The 16,969-nt window shown below is 39.3% G+C and overlaps 1 pseudogene across 1 annotated transcript; it reads left to right on the top strand.

The window, feature by feature from the left end:
- The first annotated feature begins 14,659 nt into the window (after nt 1-14,659).
- Nucleotides 14,660-16,106, top strand: LOC147451807 (abscisic acid receptor PYL12 pseudogene; annotated as a pseudogene). The gene is made up of 2 exons (XR_015188985.1): nt 14,660-15,538; nt 15,709-16,106. The product of XR_015188985.1 is annotated as an abscisic acid receptor PYL12 pseudogene (transcript).
- Nucleotides 16,107-16,969: the final 863 nt, after the last annotated feature.

The following is a 16,969-nucleotide window of genomic DNA, read 5'->3' as shown; positions in this document are numbered from 1 at the left end:
GATTGAATCAACCTAACATTCACATCAATTACATGACTTCACATACACATATCATCAATTATCTCAATTTCTATGTATGCACACACTCAAGATTAGGTGCACACACACTTGAATTTTATGGCAGTTTTTTCCCTCTTTGGTGTATTACACACACAATGATTTTTATGCACACACATGAATTCTTGTTGCAAATCAATCTTAATCTTGACATACACAAAGTTCATTAGTCAAATTTGCCCATCAATTTTATTCCAAGTGAATCAAATTAGGTGCAAAGTGTAGGTCAATTGATTTACACACCTAGGATTTCCTCAGCTCTAATGATGCGCACAAATGTTTCCACGTGATCCCTTGGGTCCCTATTTTTGGAATATTTCTTGCTAACACATTTTTGGACTTGAGATGGTCTAATTCTACGATGATCCATCAATCTAAGCATAGGATCCCCCCATTCCTCCTGTATGAGATTTTTCTGGCCTAGGATATGGTACGTCTTCCTCACCTAGGGGTGCTCCTAATTTGTAATTCTTAATTGGTCTAGCATGTGGTCTTCCTCTTCTCACACCCTTGTTCCCGTTCTTGATGTGGTGGTTCAGTCCTCATCGAATTTGGCATTCTTGTTCTACTCTCATCTTGGTATTGCTAATGGATTGGTGGTTTTGGTGGTGCTTCTAGGCCTGACATGGCATGATATCCACCTCCTTTTGTGTTTAGGTTTGGTGTTGCAAACTGCTTGATCCATGCTTGAAATGATAGTGGTGAGGTTTGTGAGTTATAAGGGTTGGGAAATGGCTGTCTATTTGATTGCAATGTGGTTTCATAATAATCATTTGAGAAGGGATTTGTAGATTTTCTAGGGGTTTCTATGGGCTTTTTCTTTTCTTTAGAAGAATGCACCAATTGGCTTGTATCATCCGTACTTATTGACAAAAATGATATGGGCTCCAGTTTTGCAGAATCATACAAAAACAGGTACAAGACTTTTTCTTTGCTTAATTCATTCGCATGGGGTTCCATGCAATGGTAGTAAGAGGTGACTCTACCCTCCCCATGCTTGTAAATCCCAATATTTTTGTGAATTAAAGACACTCTCACTACTCTCTTGTCATGAATGTAGAAGGCTCTAGGAAGAGTGAGTTTAGAAGGCAATTCTTGGGTCTCCATAACCATCTTTCATTTTTCTAGTTGTCTCCTTATCAAATGTAAATTTTTGGGTCTTTGACAATGAGGTAGTGGTTTCCCTCCTTGTCCTGGAACCTATCACCATCGTCGTCTACCATGATTATTACCAATCCTCTCGCTGGGTGTTCTTCAATACAGATGCATTGACACCCTCAAACATCTGCATACAATAGGGCTCCATGGGCATTTGTTCCCTTTAGGAAGATTGCCATGTATTTTGGTATATTTAAGGGACTTTGGGAGGTGCTACCCCCCTCCCTTGGTATTGGAAACCTTAAGTTGTTGGTTATCCATCCACTAACATGATTCGTCAAAAGAGGTGTCATTATCACTGCCCTCTTCTATGATTGGTCCTAGTGGATCTAACCTTGCTTGGTTTACACTCTCTTCTGTAGACACTAAGATAAACTGATGTCCTCCCACTCTTCAGTCTCTCTGAAGACACCTACCAGATCTCAAATTCATCCAAACTTTCACTCACGCAGCTATCAACCCAAACCTCTTACCTTTGAAGTTTTCTTAAAGCTGCTCCTTGCTCTGATTTAATTTCAAACACGCTTTCCAAACTTGTAAAGTAATTTGCACTCCAAAATGATCACCAACTTGCAGGATCCTTGGTTCTGGCTATTTGTACAAAACTTTTGACTCTGCAATTCTTGGTTCTGGCTATTTGTACAAAACTTTTGACTCTGCAATTCTTTGTCAAAATAGTAATTCTCACTTAAGTACCCTACGATGTTGATCAGTATAATTAGAGGGTTAATCCCAACCAAACAATTATATATAGAGGCTTGGTTCCCTATTTGAGCTCTAACCACTGATCTAAGGAGACAGATGGGATCCTAGGGTCATAAGGAAAGCTCTTGGACAATCAAAATCACTATCTGAGCCCCATAATGAGTCTTCAGACTTCATACACATATGATTTCTAAGTGCTCAAAATTAGCCCCAACTTGAAATTTAGACTTCATACATGTATAATGTCTAAGTGCTCAAAATTAGCCCCAACTTGAAATTAAGACTCTCCTTGATGTGTATTTCCTAATCCAATCCTACTTTGTGATTATAACACTTGTAGGCATGTGAATCTCCCCTAATTATATCTTAATTGCTGTCAGCTTCTCTGAGAGATTTTCCTTAGTCAAAGATAATCCAAATTGAAACTTAGTCTTCTAAGCTTGTTTTGTGGTGCTAAACACTCTGATCAGCTTTGATGTCAGCTCTGGTATCTAAAAATGCCCTTCATACATCATACGCATATGATGTCTAGCTAGTCAAAATGAGGTGAGATTCACTCCAAAGTTCATCCACTACACAAGCAGCTCACACCAGCTTTCAAAACTCAATTTTAACACTTTTAGTGCTATATTTCATCAATTTAAGCATTTACTTTGCCTAGATCCTTCCCTTGGCTCTTAACTTCTTAACTTCAATGCTCCAAATTCAATGGAATTGTGCCTATTTGCTTCTTAACTTCTATATATCACAAGGGTGCACTCAGATGTGTCTTTTGACTCCAAATCTGGCCTCTAAGACATCATACGCATATGATGTCTATCTAGTCAAAATGAAATTTTGTTTCTACCCCAGGTGCTCCTTGATATGTATAGCATACACATATGCTTGCAGCAAATTTTGGAAGCCAAACTTGCACAAAATCACCACTTTTTGACTAGGAATTTCTCAAATAGAGTAAAATTCTCTTAATACTCAATCTATGTGTCCAAATGAAATGAAACTTGGTGTATGCACTCTCCCACAGGCGCGTGGAAGAAACTAGATGGTTGTCAATCACCTACTCAACCTTCTAAGACACTCACTACTTGAGGAAATTAATTCCAGACATCCTATGTGCTTGTGACTGCAATACAACCTACGACACTCACGCTACCAAACTCAAGACCAAAAGTCCTTGAATCACCTCAAATCTCACAAGGAATCCTCTACTCACTAAGAGGTCACTACCCTATGGACCCTGACCTTATATTCCACTCGTAACCACTTGGTGTAGCAATCGTGTATGAAGATAGACATTCTATTATAGGTCATCAAATCTCAACATGCATGGTCCTAATGTGTAGCTCTTCTTACCGTGAACCTACTTGTATGAAGAACTAGCAAAACAAACACACGGTTTGCATGATAGTTCACTCAAAAGCTCGTGGAAGCTTGCCCTGCGACATAACTGAAAACTTGCAAGCTTGGCATCGATGCATGGCCCTTGCCGTTGCTAACTCATTGGTGGTGTCTGCTTTGCAATGGCTAATCTGTAGCGCATGTAGGGAAGAGATAAGACCTCTCTCTCTCTCTCTCTCTCTCTCTCTCTCTCTCTCTCTCTCTCTCTCTCTCTCTCTCTCTCTCTCTCTCTCTCTCAGATCTATTATAATTAAATATTACAAAAAATGGGTGATCCTTCTTAGTGTTCCATCAGTCAATAGTACAGATTTTAGGTTTGCTAGCTTAGAAATGTTTTTGACCTAGTAAGAAATGTGCCTGCCAAGTTTGGTGTTGAATGGAGTTAATTTGATGTTGGTTTTTCATGTTGATTTGTGATTGTATTGGAGAGGCAGAAATCAATCTTTTTGCAATTAGAGAGTTCATAGACTATTTCCATGGTGTGTATTGTTTTCAATCAAGAGATTGACAACCTCTTGGTGTGCCTCCATGCCCTAGTTGAGTCACTTGTCCCCTAGGATTGACATTTTAGTCTTGGGACTATCTCTTTGTGAGATGTGATAGATGAGCTATAAATATCCCCCTCAAACATTGGCGCCATTGCTAAGGAACAAGTACCTGGACTAGTGTGAACACATACAAAAACCACCAAAGTTACCTTATATAGACTAGCTAGGTAGAATGGGATAGAAGTGGAGATCGAGGCATCCTTGGTCCTTGTGTTTTTAATGGTGAGTTTCTCGCCATAACAGTAAGTAGAAGATAGAGTAAAGTGTTGAGAATAGGTTTAGAGCTTGGTGCATAGCTTTGTGGGTGTTATAGCAATGAAGTTCACACGGCTAAAAGAAGGCAAAAAAACCCGCAAATTTTAGAGTTTTTGTGGTAAGTTGTTGTTTTGAGAGTTTTTTTCTGTTGTTTTAGGATAGGGTAAATAGATGCATCTCTGGATGAAATTTTATCTGCATTTTGGCTAAGACCTGTGTTAGCATGTGCTTCATGTAAAAATCAGCAAAAAAGAGTGAACAAAAAGTTGCTTGAGAAGTTGAGTTCTTAGGGAGGAAAGAGGAAAATTCACCCAAGGAGTTTAATTTTTGTTGAAAGTTTGACCTCTTGTGACACATTAGATCTAAAGTGATAGCAACAACCTATGGAAAAGTGAAATCTAGAAAAAATTATTATTTTGTCTATTGACAAGAAAATATCGCGATTTTTTCCTGGCCTTAGATTTTTTGCAAATTTTTCAACAAAAATTTGCATAGAGCATCCACTCACCAATTCAATCACACTTATAAAGTCAAAAGTTAAAAAATAGATCCACAAGCCAATCTTAGGGGAAAAAAAAACACGTTTTTTCCTAAGGCAACTCTACAAGTGTAGTTTTTGAATTTTTCTTCTACACATGTTCATTGGATGTTTGAAAGCTATTTTGTGCTGGAAAATTACGTGCTTGTTTGTGTGCATGCACACACTCAGAGATTTGAGTAAGAAAGAAACGTAACAAGAGCTTAATAGACAGAAAAGACAATTAAAATTGACCAGAATTAGATGTATAACATTGTTTGAGATTGCTAAGCACAGTGTCAACAATCAGATTGGACTCAAGGGCAAGGGGGCAAGGAAAAAAATGCTTTTTTTTTTTCAACACCCAACTACAAAAGTCAAAAAAGTTGACAAGACTTGGGGTAAAGGTCCTTATTAACCTAATAAATCAAGCCATTAAATCAAAAGTGAGTTTGGACTCATAATGCGAGTGTGAGGTCAAATCCTAGCTTTTAAACTAAGAAAATTCATAAAATTGGGGTTAAACTCAATCGAGTTACCTAAACATTGTGAAATTTGGTGAATGTACTCTTAAAAGAAGGCAAAACACTTGGGAATTGGAAAAAATGCAAAAAGATACCAAAAGCAAGAGTAGAGGACAAAAACATGTTTTTTTCCTAGACACATGCAAGAAAAAGATTTTTTTGCCAAGATTTGTTTCAGTGGGAGACCTTGACGCAAGGATCACCCTTATTAAGTCAAAATTGAAAAACATTTTTAGAAGTAGAAGTAGAGGAATAAAACACATTTTTTTCCTAGCTATGTGCTGGAGAGAGAGAATTTTCCAAGTTTTGGACTAGAGAGGACCCTTGATGCAGGGATCACACTTATCAAAGTAAAAATTGAAATTGAGAACATGCATATCAATTTAAACCAAATCCTAGTCAAAAAGTGCCAAAAAATGCTACATTTGGCCTCTCACTCAAAAGAGCTCAAAACTAGACCAAAGTTGGTAGGCAAGATCTACAGAGAGTGGAGAACCTAACAAAACTAAAAAACATAAATTTGAAACCTCTGTGTTGATCTTAGAAAAAAATGCTTTCTTTTTAAGGTTGTAAAATTTGAGCTCAAATTTGGTGTTCTTGTAGTACATGGTGTGCTAAGTGCACAATCAAAATTTGGTGTCATTTGGACATTGGGAGTGTAAGATACAAGTAAAATAGTCTACGAAGACTGGCTAAAATTGCAATTATTTGTGTTTTCCTTGACCAAAAAAGATCAAAACTTGGTAAATAGGGTATACTAAGAGTGGGGAACCCAATGAACTCAGCAAAATTGAAAAAGTTACAAATAAAATAATTTTAGAGAAAAAATGTTTTTTCTTGACTATCTACTGCAGGGGTCAAAAATTGACAAGACTTGGTGATCTTGTTGTGCATGCCTATAAATTGTAGTGACTAAGTTTGGGCCAAAAACACCTAGCAGAGCTCAAGTTACAAGTAGTTTTGTGCTGCAAGTGAAAACTAGTTTTCATTGAAAAGGTCATAGAGAAAATGGTTAAAGTTTAGGACATAGTTTTGAATTTTTTTCAATCTTGACCACTTGGAACAACTGAGACAAGACCTTAATAACAAAGCAGGTTGAATTAACATTTTTTATTGTTTGAGAGTATACACAGATTCCACATAGGTTCTAGAAAAAAACACAAAATTCAAAGGAGTTCAACAGGTACAAGTTGAATTTTTTTTAAGGGTTTTTGGAGAGAGCGTTGATAGGTAACATGTTGGGTTTTTGCAAACACTCAATTTTTTTTTATTTCATGCTTTGAAGATCTGGTAACATTTATAATTTTAAGGCTAGGTCAAAGAGAGACTAAGAGTAGAGTCTCATCAAACAAGAGCATCAATTAGGAACTTATAGCAGAGCCTATGGAAGTCATAGAACCTATCATTGAGGACTATGTGCCTGATACAACTTTAGAGTCTCCTGGTTTCTACAAAATGGCTTCTGATGTATGCAAGAAAGGACATGAAATAGCTAGTTCTAGCAAAGTGCAACTGAAGGTAGTGGATTACAACATGACCTTAATGTACCAATTTGACAACAAATTTGGGCACAAAGATCTATGCAAATTTCTATCATCAGTTTGTTTGTCAAACTGATGATCGTCCAATGGGATTCATTGAAGAGCTAGCTATGAAGTATCTAAAGTGATAGATATGTGGATCACATTGGCTAGGTTAAAGCACAATTCCATCTATGCTATAGAATAATCAACAAAACACTACCACCTAGAAAGGTGTGTCATCATAGAAATGAAAGTTTTATAACCTAAATGTAAATAAAAAGAAATCATATACTAAGGTATCATACTTGGATGCCTAGAGGGAAAACCTAATGGGAAAAAAGTGCCTCTAGTATATGTGCATGTGTCCAGTGCACCATGGTCAATCTGCACAAGTCAAGGGTCTAGTGCAACTAGGAGGGATAAGAGAACTCTCTCCAAACAATAAAATCTGCAATCTTCTAGCTCTCTCTCTAATGGTCACCGGCTGGCTAGCACCTAGCTCCATGTCAATGGTAAAATTTGTAGCACAAGTAATGGGTCTAGGGATGAAATCAACCTGTGATTGTATGGTCAATGAACTTTGTGGCTCAAGATCCCTCAAAGATTGACTCTTGCCTAGCTCTAAGTCAACAACATGGTCAATGGAAAGCTCAAGTGAGCTATGGCTCGTGTCAACCTGTGGTGTGCGGCTCTTTAGTTGCCAAATCTTCAATGTCCATGGTGTCTCACTGAATGTAGGTTAAGATCTCCTCATATGTGATCATGAATGTCTAGCTCGTGTCGACACTCGTCGTGGGGTAGGCCTCTCTATAGGTCGTGAACATGGTCTAGATCTCTGTAGCGTGGGTGTGGTCAAAGAATTTGTATGAGATCTATGATGAGGATGTGCTATGGTATGTTGTTTAGGAGCTTAAATCTATCTATGTCCTCTATAAAATCCCTGTGCCTCTAGTGACTATCTAGATGTGAGCCAACCTGGGGATAAACCATCAATTGTATTGTGGCTCTCAATCCAAACAAGTGTATCATCACTAGCTAATGGTCTAGTATGTGTCATCATGCGAGGCACATAAATGTGTTTAGTGGCCCTAGAATAATCTCTTGGTGAGATGAGCTATGTGCTTGATATGTCCTAGGTCGCACATAGGTAGTGCTACTCATGTGAACATCCTCTAAGGTAGGCTCTACCTAATCTCGGTGTGTCTCAACTGTCATGGTAGGAGTCACTCTAGCAAAATTGGTCTTGGAATCCTCGGGTGTGACCTCTACTCTAGGGGGTGGTTACAATCATGGTCTATAAGTACCTCATTTGTCCCTATCTTGCATGGGGAATCTAAATGCTCAATTGTCATTGAATCTAGTAGGGGATGCCCATGAGTACCTATCTCAATGGAAACCTCTATCTCCATCATATTTGCAGGTTTCTTGGTCTCAAATGTCTCAATTGTAATGTCAGCACTCTCGTGGTCATGTGCATTAGAAACATCCTCAAGTGTAGTCTCTGGTGGGACATCTACCTCTATGATAGGTGCATTGGAATCAACTATAAGTGTAGAATATGGCACACTATCTATCTCTATTGGGTCATGTATTGCCTCTAGCATAGGAGCAATCTTACTAGGTTGTACCTCCTCTATAGAGCAAGTAGCAACCTCTAGAATAGTCACTATAGGTGGTGGCACTATGGTAGTGCTTTCTGGTGCTGTCATCAATCTGGGCATTTGTCTCCTTCATCTCAATCACTCTAGACCTCAACTAATCAACTGTGCTATGAGGAATTTTTTTTTTATGTGACAGATATTTGGGAGGTGACCTCGTAGGGGAAGTTCTATCTAGTAGGTGTTTGTGGACTCTGTGTGGGCATCAATACAGGATCCTAGCCATGCCATGGAGAATAGGGCAAACCAATCATCAAGTAATATTGGGTACCATCTATGTCCCTACAAATCCTATCACGAATATCTCCAATAAGATATACCATAATTCCCATGGCCGGGTCAAAACGTCATGTGGTTTGCACTTGTCCATATCTACGTCACAATCATCAACATAAGTCAATGTGTGCTCTAGTCTACATAACTACACTATCCTAGAATGTACCTGGGTGTCCAAACAATCACCACGATGTGCTCTATCTACAACATTGTATGAATTGATCGACAAGGACATTATGTGGCCGTGAGCTTATCAGTAAAGAACTCAGTCAGACCAAGGTGACATCTCTGAACTCTGATTGCCTGTCGTATTGAAGGGTCAGTGTCATTTGAGAAGGTGCCTCTGATGGAAGAATGTCCCATCAAGGTCAACAAACCAAGGCATGACTCCTTTTAGCCTAATAGATGTAGCACAAGCTCAATATGGTGCTCTCTACTCGCTGTGAAAACTCTATCCTCATGTGATACCTGCATGGGGTGATGTGGGTCTCGCCATTGTATCTAATGCATGTGATCAAGTAGCCTCTGTGTCTAGTGTGATCATAGTCTGTGGTGTGGTCTCTACAGCCTCTCTAGCATGTGTACTAGTAGCTTTGAAGGAACATGATGTGGTTGTCTCTATGCATAGTAACTCTAGCGGTGCACTAGTAAGACTTTGGTTCCTGTGCTCTATATCTACTCTTGCCTCTGCCATGATCTCAATAGACATTTGTTAGTTGGACAGTCTAGAAGATGTGAATCCTAGAGGTGATCCAAGTTGTGTCAACTGTGTAGACGATGTGGTCATAGGGTCTGCTGTAGGCTCCACTGCACTACATGAAGTACATAAAAATAGGGTCGTCCACATAACAACATATATGTAGCTCCATTGTAAATTCTCACATAGATGCCTCGTAAGGAATATGGTGGGAAAGCATTGAGTGTGTCAGAGGTAGGGGACTCTCCAAATCTGGCTCTAGGACTCATATATATCCTCCACATAAAGGGATCCACCATCACACAAGTACAAGCATAAAGTTTGTGGTAGCTCCAAGGTGTCTGAGCAATCCTCACAAAGGGCTAGCATGAAACTCACTGAAGTATCCTCCTTAATAGATCTATATGATGTACCCAAACTATCAAGAATGTGATCTGGCAAGATCGGGTGTGCTAGGGCTCTAAGCACCTGGAAACTAGCTGTCTGACGGTCCGTGGACTCAAGCTGGATATACCTCCTCTATGTGTCCACACTAACGTATCAAACAAGGCATCTGGATCCATGATCAAATCTAGCAATCTAGGTCAAATCTGGTGTCAATAAGCACATGCACTTGCTATGGTTGAAACTCTACAATCGAACGCTAACCAAGCGCTAATCTAGGGTCCTGTGTGTAAACATACTCTAGAAATCGTCTCTCGACCCAAGTTGTGGTAAACGAGTACTAATGGTGTGCAAGTGTGTGACCAATGACTAAATTCAAGCCAAGTCAAGATCTTGTGTGTGAATGGACTCTAAGGCTCGTGAATTGGCCGAATACAGACCAAAATCAAAATATGTATACGTACACGGTCTATGCGTGCAATCTAGCTCAAATCTGGTCAAGTCTGGCGTAATCGCACCAAATCCGACAAAATCTAACAAAAATCGGCCTCTTCGGACGTACCTACTCTAAACGTGCCTAATCATGCATAAATGTGTGTGAACGAGGCATGCACAGGGTGTAGGATGCGTTTATGATACAAGGAGAAGAGTCAAGGAGGAAAAAAATTTGAGTTCTTGGATTTTTTGTCTTTTTAATATAAAATTTAAAATATCCACAAAGAAAAACAACAAACAAATGCAAAATAAAAAGGAATGAATAAAACAAAAAGTAAAAAGTAAAAATCTCAAAAGAAGAAACAAGAAAATTAAATGCAAATTTTTTGTTTTTACGATTTTTCTTGTGTTTTTGTGATTGTTTTGAAGTTTTTATGTTTTTTTTTAAATTTATTGATAGTATGATTTTTTTCTTTTTTAAAAAGTTTTTCATGGTTTTTTTTTCTTTTTTCTGTTTGTTTTTGTAAATTTTTTTGGTTTTTTATTTGAGTTTCTTGTTTTTGGGTTTTTGGTGAAATTTTTTCTTTTTTTGGATTTTTTGCCCCCCTTCCCTCTTTTTTTGGGGAGGGAGGGTCTTTTATTATTATTATCTGTTTTAATTTTTATTATTTAACTTGATTTTTTTGCTCTTTTTATTTTATTTTTGTTTTTGGAATGAAATGAAATCAATATGCAATGGAAGTAAAAGCAAATTAAATTAAAATTAAAATGGAACTAAATGAAATGCAAATTTTATTTTAAATGCAATGAAATGAAATGACCTACAATGAAATGATGTCAAATGTAATGAGCTAATATTCAATCAAGTTGGCAGAGGTGCAGTCGTAGTCGGTGCAAATGAATTGAAATGAAATGGAATGAGCTAATATTCAATAAAACTAAACCCTAAAAAAACAAAGTCAACCAAGTTGGCAGAGGTGCAGTTGCAGTTGGTGCAACTCGAGGGAGTCGTTAGCGTGCAGGAGAAGGAGGGAGATGCGGGGTCGAACTCAACGCCAAAAAGGGTGGGCCCGACGCGCTTAGACAAGATAGAGAGAGAGTAAGAGAGTCGGTAACTTGGCGCCGATGAGAGAGAGAGAGAGAGAGAGAGAGAGAGAGAGAGAGAGAGAGAGAGAGAGAGAGAGAGATGCGTTTTTTTTTTAAAATAACCTCCGTGCATGCGAGTGTGGTTGAACGTGTGTGTGTACAGGGGGGTTGGGGGTGTGTCTGTGAGTGTGTGTGCTTTTATTTATTTTTTGTTTTGTTTTTTTGTGTTTTTCTTTTTTCTTTTTTTTTCAAATCGTCTTTTTTTTGTTTGTTTTGTTTCTTTGTTTTTTTTTCTTTTGGTTATATATATATATATATATATATATATATATAGGGTTTGAAAATGTGTTTTTAAGGGGAGTATCTTTTTGGATGATTTTTTTTTTTGTTTAACAAAAGAAAATCAAAATCAAAAGAAAAAGTCAAAGATGAAAAAAAAGCCAAAAAAGGAAACATTAGCAAAAGATATACACACAAAAAAAAAGGGGGAAGAGATGGAATGTTGTGAGGGGTGTTTGTGTGCATTGAATTACAAAACAATCCAGAAAGTAAAAAAATTTGCCAAGGACTCAAAAATTAAGTTAAAAATGCCCAAAAAATGGTAAAATTAGTCACAACATTACGGGAAATGCACGGAGTAGCAAAACATGCTCTGTATTGACAATTCACATTAGGCTTAGCAATCTTAGGCAATAAAGTAGTTTAAAAATACCAAAAATTTACAAAAAATCACCCTTTTCAAAAAATATTGTGCAGTCAAATAAACTCAATTTCCAGTACTTTTCAATGTGATCACATCATCTAACCAATAATAATCAATTGCTTATCAAAATTGACTCGTTTTGGACCATTTTTCATTAACTTTTGACCCAAAATATTAGTATAATTAATGATTTAAATATTAAAAAAATTACACATTAATAAAATACACCATCAAATCAGCCTTTGAATCATTGAATTTTCACATCAATTCAACCATCCAAATCAAATTTCTAGTGTGTAAACGTATGTAAAATTAACATCATCACTTAACAAGCTTTTACACACAATTTTGACAGCAATTTGGCGCAATTTGAATGATTAAAATCATTCCCCATAATTATTTTGACAATCATAAACATATGGTTACTTCAAACTTATCCATTGGCATCAACATTGCCACACCATTGCGTTCAATTTTGTGCATTTTGCCTACACATAGGCACATCCCAACACACACATAATTGAACGAATTTTGTTGTGACTAATTTAAATCAAAACCTACACCTAAATCGACAATTAAGTAGGTTAGTGCACTCAGATTTACATCAAGAATCGCATCAAATTTCCACTCCAAGCAACGACTCCACCGATGTGTGTGTGCGTGCATGTGTGTGTGTGTGTGTGTGTGTGTGTGTGTACTCCCAAAAGTGCTTTGAATTATACACACCAACACAAAATCTTATGTGTAGCATTTCAACAAAATTAAATGCATAAGATCAATGAGCACACATCAAATAAAACATTTATCAATGCATAACATTAAATGCACATGCAAGTAGTGAAAATGAGTAATTAGAGGAGGTGATTAATGAAAATTCTCTTAATTACACACTAAAATCACTCAAATATTTATGAAATTTTGGCAATTTTGTCTCACAAGAGTGATTACCAAGCCTCTAATCAGGCACACACACACACATGTAAAACACTTCAACTGTTAGCTGATTAGTGTGAAATCAGTGTGTAAAAAGAGGAAAAAAAACATAAAATTAGTCTACAAGCTACCCAAAATAAACCATCTCGCCATTCCTACAACCAACACCTCAATTAAACATGTTTAAAAGAGGGGTTTTCTTAATACCCCGCGAACGCACGTTATATAGTGAACCCCCCCGAGGATTTCCAGTGCATTTGGAAAGATAGCTCCTTAAGCAGTATCTTAAATCCACAGTTTGCTAAATGTTTCTCTGAGATCAAACTATCTCTTAGCTGAAGAACACATGGACATGTTGCAGTGTATATGTTGCACAATAGAGAAATGATATACATACATCTCTTTCTCTTGCAATGTCAAACGTTGAACCATCGGCCAAGTGCACTCGACCAATATGAAACCACCTCTCTAGTATGTGTCAAACCCAACTATGCATCTCATATTTAGCACAGCCGTTGCTTCATACATCAGAAGCAATGATGCTTAATGTGCCATGTCTAACCACAATGCCAATAACACAAGTATCGGCATGAGAGAGAGACCTTCGTCTCTCACTAGTCATCTCTACAGAATCCAAAATGTCAGACATATCTTCTATATGGATGTCAAGAAACCAAAATTTGCCTACGAGAGTGGATTTCTAGGCTTCGCCCTCGCCATTGTTGCCTCTGTGCAGGCCTCATCCCTTTTAGCGCCCATCGTTGTGCAACCCTACTTGCATCTCCATCTTTCCCTATCTCTCTCTGCTCCACGTCCCATCTTGACTCCCCTTCACTATCCCTCCCACACTGCATAGTGGTGCCTTCCCTTGACTAGCATATGCACCTTGCTATGTCATTGCAACAGAGCAAGCAGAAGCAGGGTTGCCGCAGACAATATACGAGACAATACGCTAGCATCCAACACACCATACATATAATCGATCCCAAAGCAGAGAACAAAAAATATTTCCCTCTCTATCCTCGACTCCGTCACAAATGGCATGCAGGACACCTAATCCCCCCTCCCCTTTCCTCCACACGCATTCCGACCCTTTCCTTTCGAGGCTCAAAGATGGAATCTCTCTTAGATGAGCCCCCAAAAAAAAATTGCCACACCTAGTGGCTTCTCTTTATACTTATTAATAAGAACACTATTTGCATTAAAAACTGGTGGAGAATACATAAATTGTTAATATGGTGTAAAAGTACTCCCTATTTTAAGGATGCAAAAATACTTGGCCATTAACTAATGGTTGAGCAAGAACTAGACTCCAACAAACTTCAGTCACTTTATCGTCTAGGGTACTATACTTGTTCTATCCTTGCTTCCCTCTGAATCCCCACGTCAACAAACGCTGCCTCTCAATTTCTCAACTCTACCTTGAAGTTTGCCCCACGACCCAAAGGGCTCTAAATTTTTTTTTCCCTTGATTTGGTGAGGCAAAGGGTCTGTCTAGATTCCGTTGACGTGGGAACGCATCCAGTAAACGGAAAAGGTCCTGCCGACGTGGAGACATCAAGGCCAGAAGAGTTTCACGCGGCCCCCTGAAAGACGTCACGAAAGATTGTACCACGTGGCAGAAGGGAATATAAAGAAACAGCCACGTGGCGAGAGTTTATGGGGGCCATGAGATACAGTGGGGCCGGCTCTTCAACAAGCGGCCGCGTGAACAGCATGTGGTGCCTGGTGCTCTTTTCTTGTGTTTCCCTTTCCATCCGTGACAACTCCCCGAGACCCCAATCTGCTGCTCTCTCTCTCTCTCTCTCTCTCTTCCGTGACTGCATGCAGCCAGCTACCGAGCCCTCTCTGCATCTGGTCTGATTTTTAATGCTTGGTACACGACTTCGCAATCCCCCCGCTTAGATCATTATAAGAGCCTCCATCCCTTTGCCTACATGAAGAGCTTCCAGTCTGAGCTGCTGCGCCTTCATCTGCCCCAGGAAGATTACGCCTGCTTGGAGCCAGCCCTACGCGACATCCACACGCACGAGGTGCTACAGAACCAATGCTCCTCGATGGTGGCGCAGCGGATCCGAGCTCCTCTCAGCTTGGTATGGTCGCTGGTGCGGCGCTTCGACAATCCGCAGAGCTACAAACACTTCATTCGCAGCTGCGAGATGCAAGCAGGCGATGGCAACAATGTGGGCAGCATTCGGAAGGTGAGTGTGGTGTCAGGACTGCCAGCGAGCTGCAGCAGGGAGAGACTGGAAATGCTGGACGAGGAGAAGCATGTGTTGAGCTTTAGGGTGGTGGGCGGCGAGCATAGGCTGCGCAACTACCGCTCCACCACATCGCTACACGAGCTGCAGGCGGGATCGCCATCGCCATGTAGCAGGGTTGCTGGCGCAGAGGTAGGCCATGAGAGCAGCAGCGGCAGCACTCTGGTGGTGGAGTCGTATGTGGTGGATGTGCCAGACGGCAATAGCCGCGACGAGACGCTCACCTTTGTGGATACCGTCGTGAAATGCAACTTGCAATCTCTGGCCTCCCTCTCTGAACGCCTCGCTCCATCTGATCCTCCTTGCATGACGCCGTCAAATGCAACTTCTCCTTCTACTTCATTATCTGATTGCCATGTTCGAGTCGACTAAACACAGTTCTCCTAGCGGAGATTCGGTGGATATTCGTAACCAGTACTGGTCCGATCAGCTTTCTTCACCGCATCGCTCTGTACAAATAATATTTATTATTATTTTTTGTTTCATTGAGAGTGGTGCCCAACTTTAGTGTCTTTTTATCACATTCATGTTACCATGTTTGCGTAAGGTCACAAGGCCTCGTCCCTAAATGTCTTTAGGATTGACTGCAGATTGGGATGGGATTTAATGCGACAACACTCGATTTGACAGGTGAAGGAGCACAGTTTCAACATACACTCGGACAACAAACATAACCCGAAAATGCTAACGTGACACGAATGCGTTTGTTGACTAGGCATGCCGCATGAAATCCCACCTCGTTAGATCTCCAAACGAGCTTCGAAAGTGGATGCTTCTTTCGTGCGAATGGCCTAAAGCTCAAAATTTGCAAAGGACTTTTTGCGCGTTGTCGTACCGTGGCACATATATAGTGTGAAATAAAAACATTCACCTCACTTTTGACACCTTTCGATGCGTGGGAATAAAAGCAATCATGTACATATTGTGATATATGTTGAACCGGTTGCTATGATCGCTATCATGTACATACCTATCCGGGGAGTCGCGGCTCTAGTTGTGTGACCTTTTCGTGTTTTTCCACATGATAAGATGCCTATTTTGGTTTTGTGATGTACATATTCCAAGTGTTTCATGGTGGCACACTTACCTCGCTTACAAAGATTGATGCGGAAAAAACTGTCAAAAATAGCACGTGACAGGCGACGTCGTAAAATTGCATAAAAAGTGACCCAAAATCGAAAAGTGATGAAAAATGATGCATATCTATGATTTTTATGAATATGTGAGCGGTCCCATAAATTTAGGAATTTTTTTGGCTCTATTTGGGATCTTTCATATCAAAAATGACATTTTTAAGGTCAAAACTGGGCCAAAATGACCTAAATTTGGTCCAAAGTAGAAAAACGGTCCAAAAATTGACACATCGCCTGAAAATGCTGTGGAAAAGCGAGAGAAGGATTCTTTTTATTGAAAAATCGTACAATTTTCTTCTACTGTGCAATTGCTTCCACGGTTGCTCAATCTATGTGTAGTGCAATCTTGCCTCTTCGCAATCTTGTATCTGAGCTTGTGAGTGAGTGAATTATGGTTTTCCCTTATCAAAATGGTGTGTGGACTTCGATTAAAAAGCTCTTAAATCTCTGCAAAATCAAAAAATGGTCGCCGTGAAGGTGGAAGCTCATGTATTCCTTTCAACTGTTTGATGTCACGATTATGCAATTGGGGGCAATGCTACACGATTCCATGAAAGAGATTTGGGTTTTGATTGGGATTTGTCCTTGTATGTGCATTGAGGTTTCATGGCTAAAACTTTAGTGTTTTTAATTGGTCTTTTTAAGTGAAATTGTATGTGATTTGGTGATCCTCCCATCATAATCTCGACTTTAAAAACAAGCAGATTCTTGAGAAAGA

Source organism: Adiantum capillus-veneris, chromosome 8 (genome assembly GCF_014529385.1).
Source record: "Adiantum capillus-veneris isolate H3 chromosome 8, ASM1452938v2, whole genome shotgun sequence".
Taxonomy (NCBI): Eukaryota; Viridiplantae; Streptophyta; class Polypodiopsida; order Polypodiales; family Pteridaceae; genus Adiantum; species Adiantum capillus-veneris.
The sequence above is the reverse complement of the archived record's forward strand: the minus strand, read 5'-3'. Positions and strand labels throughout refer to the sequence as shown.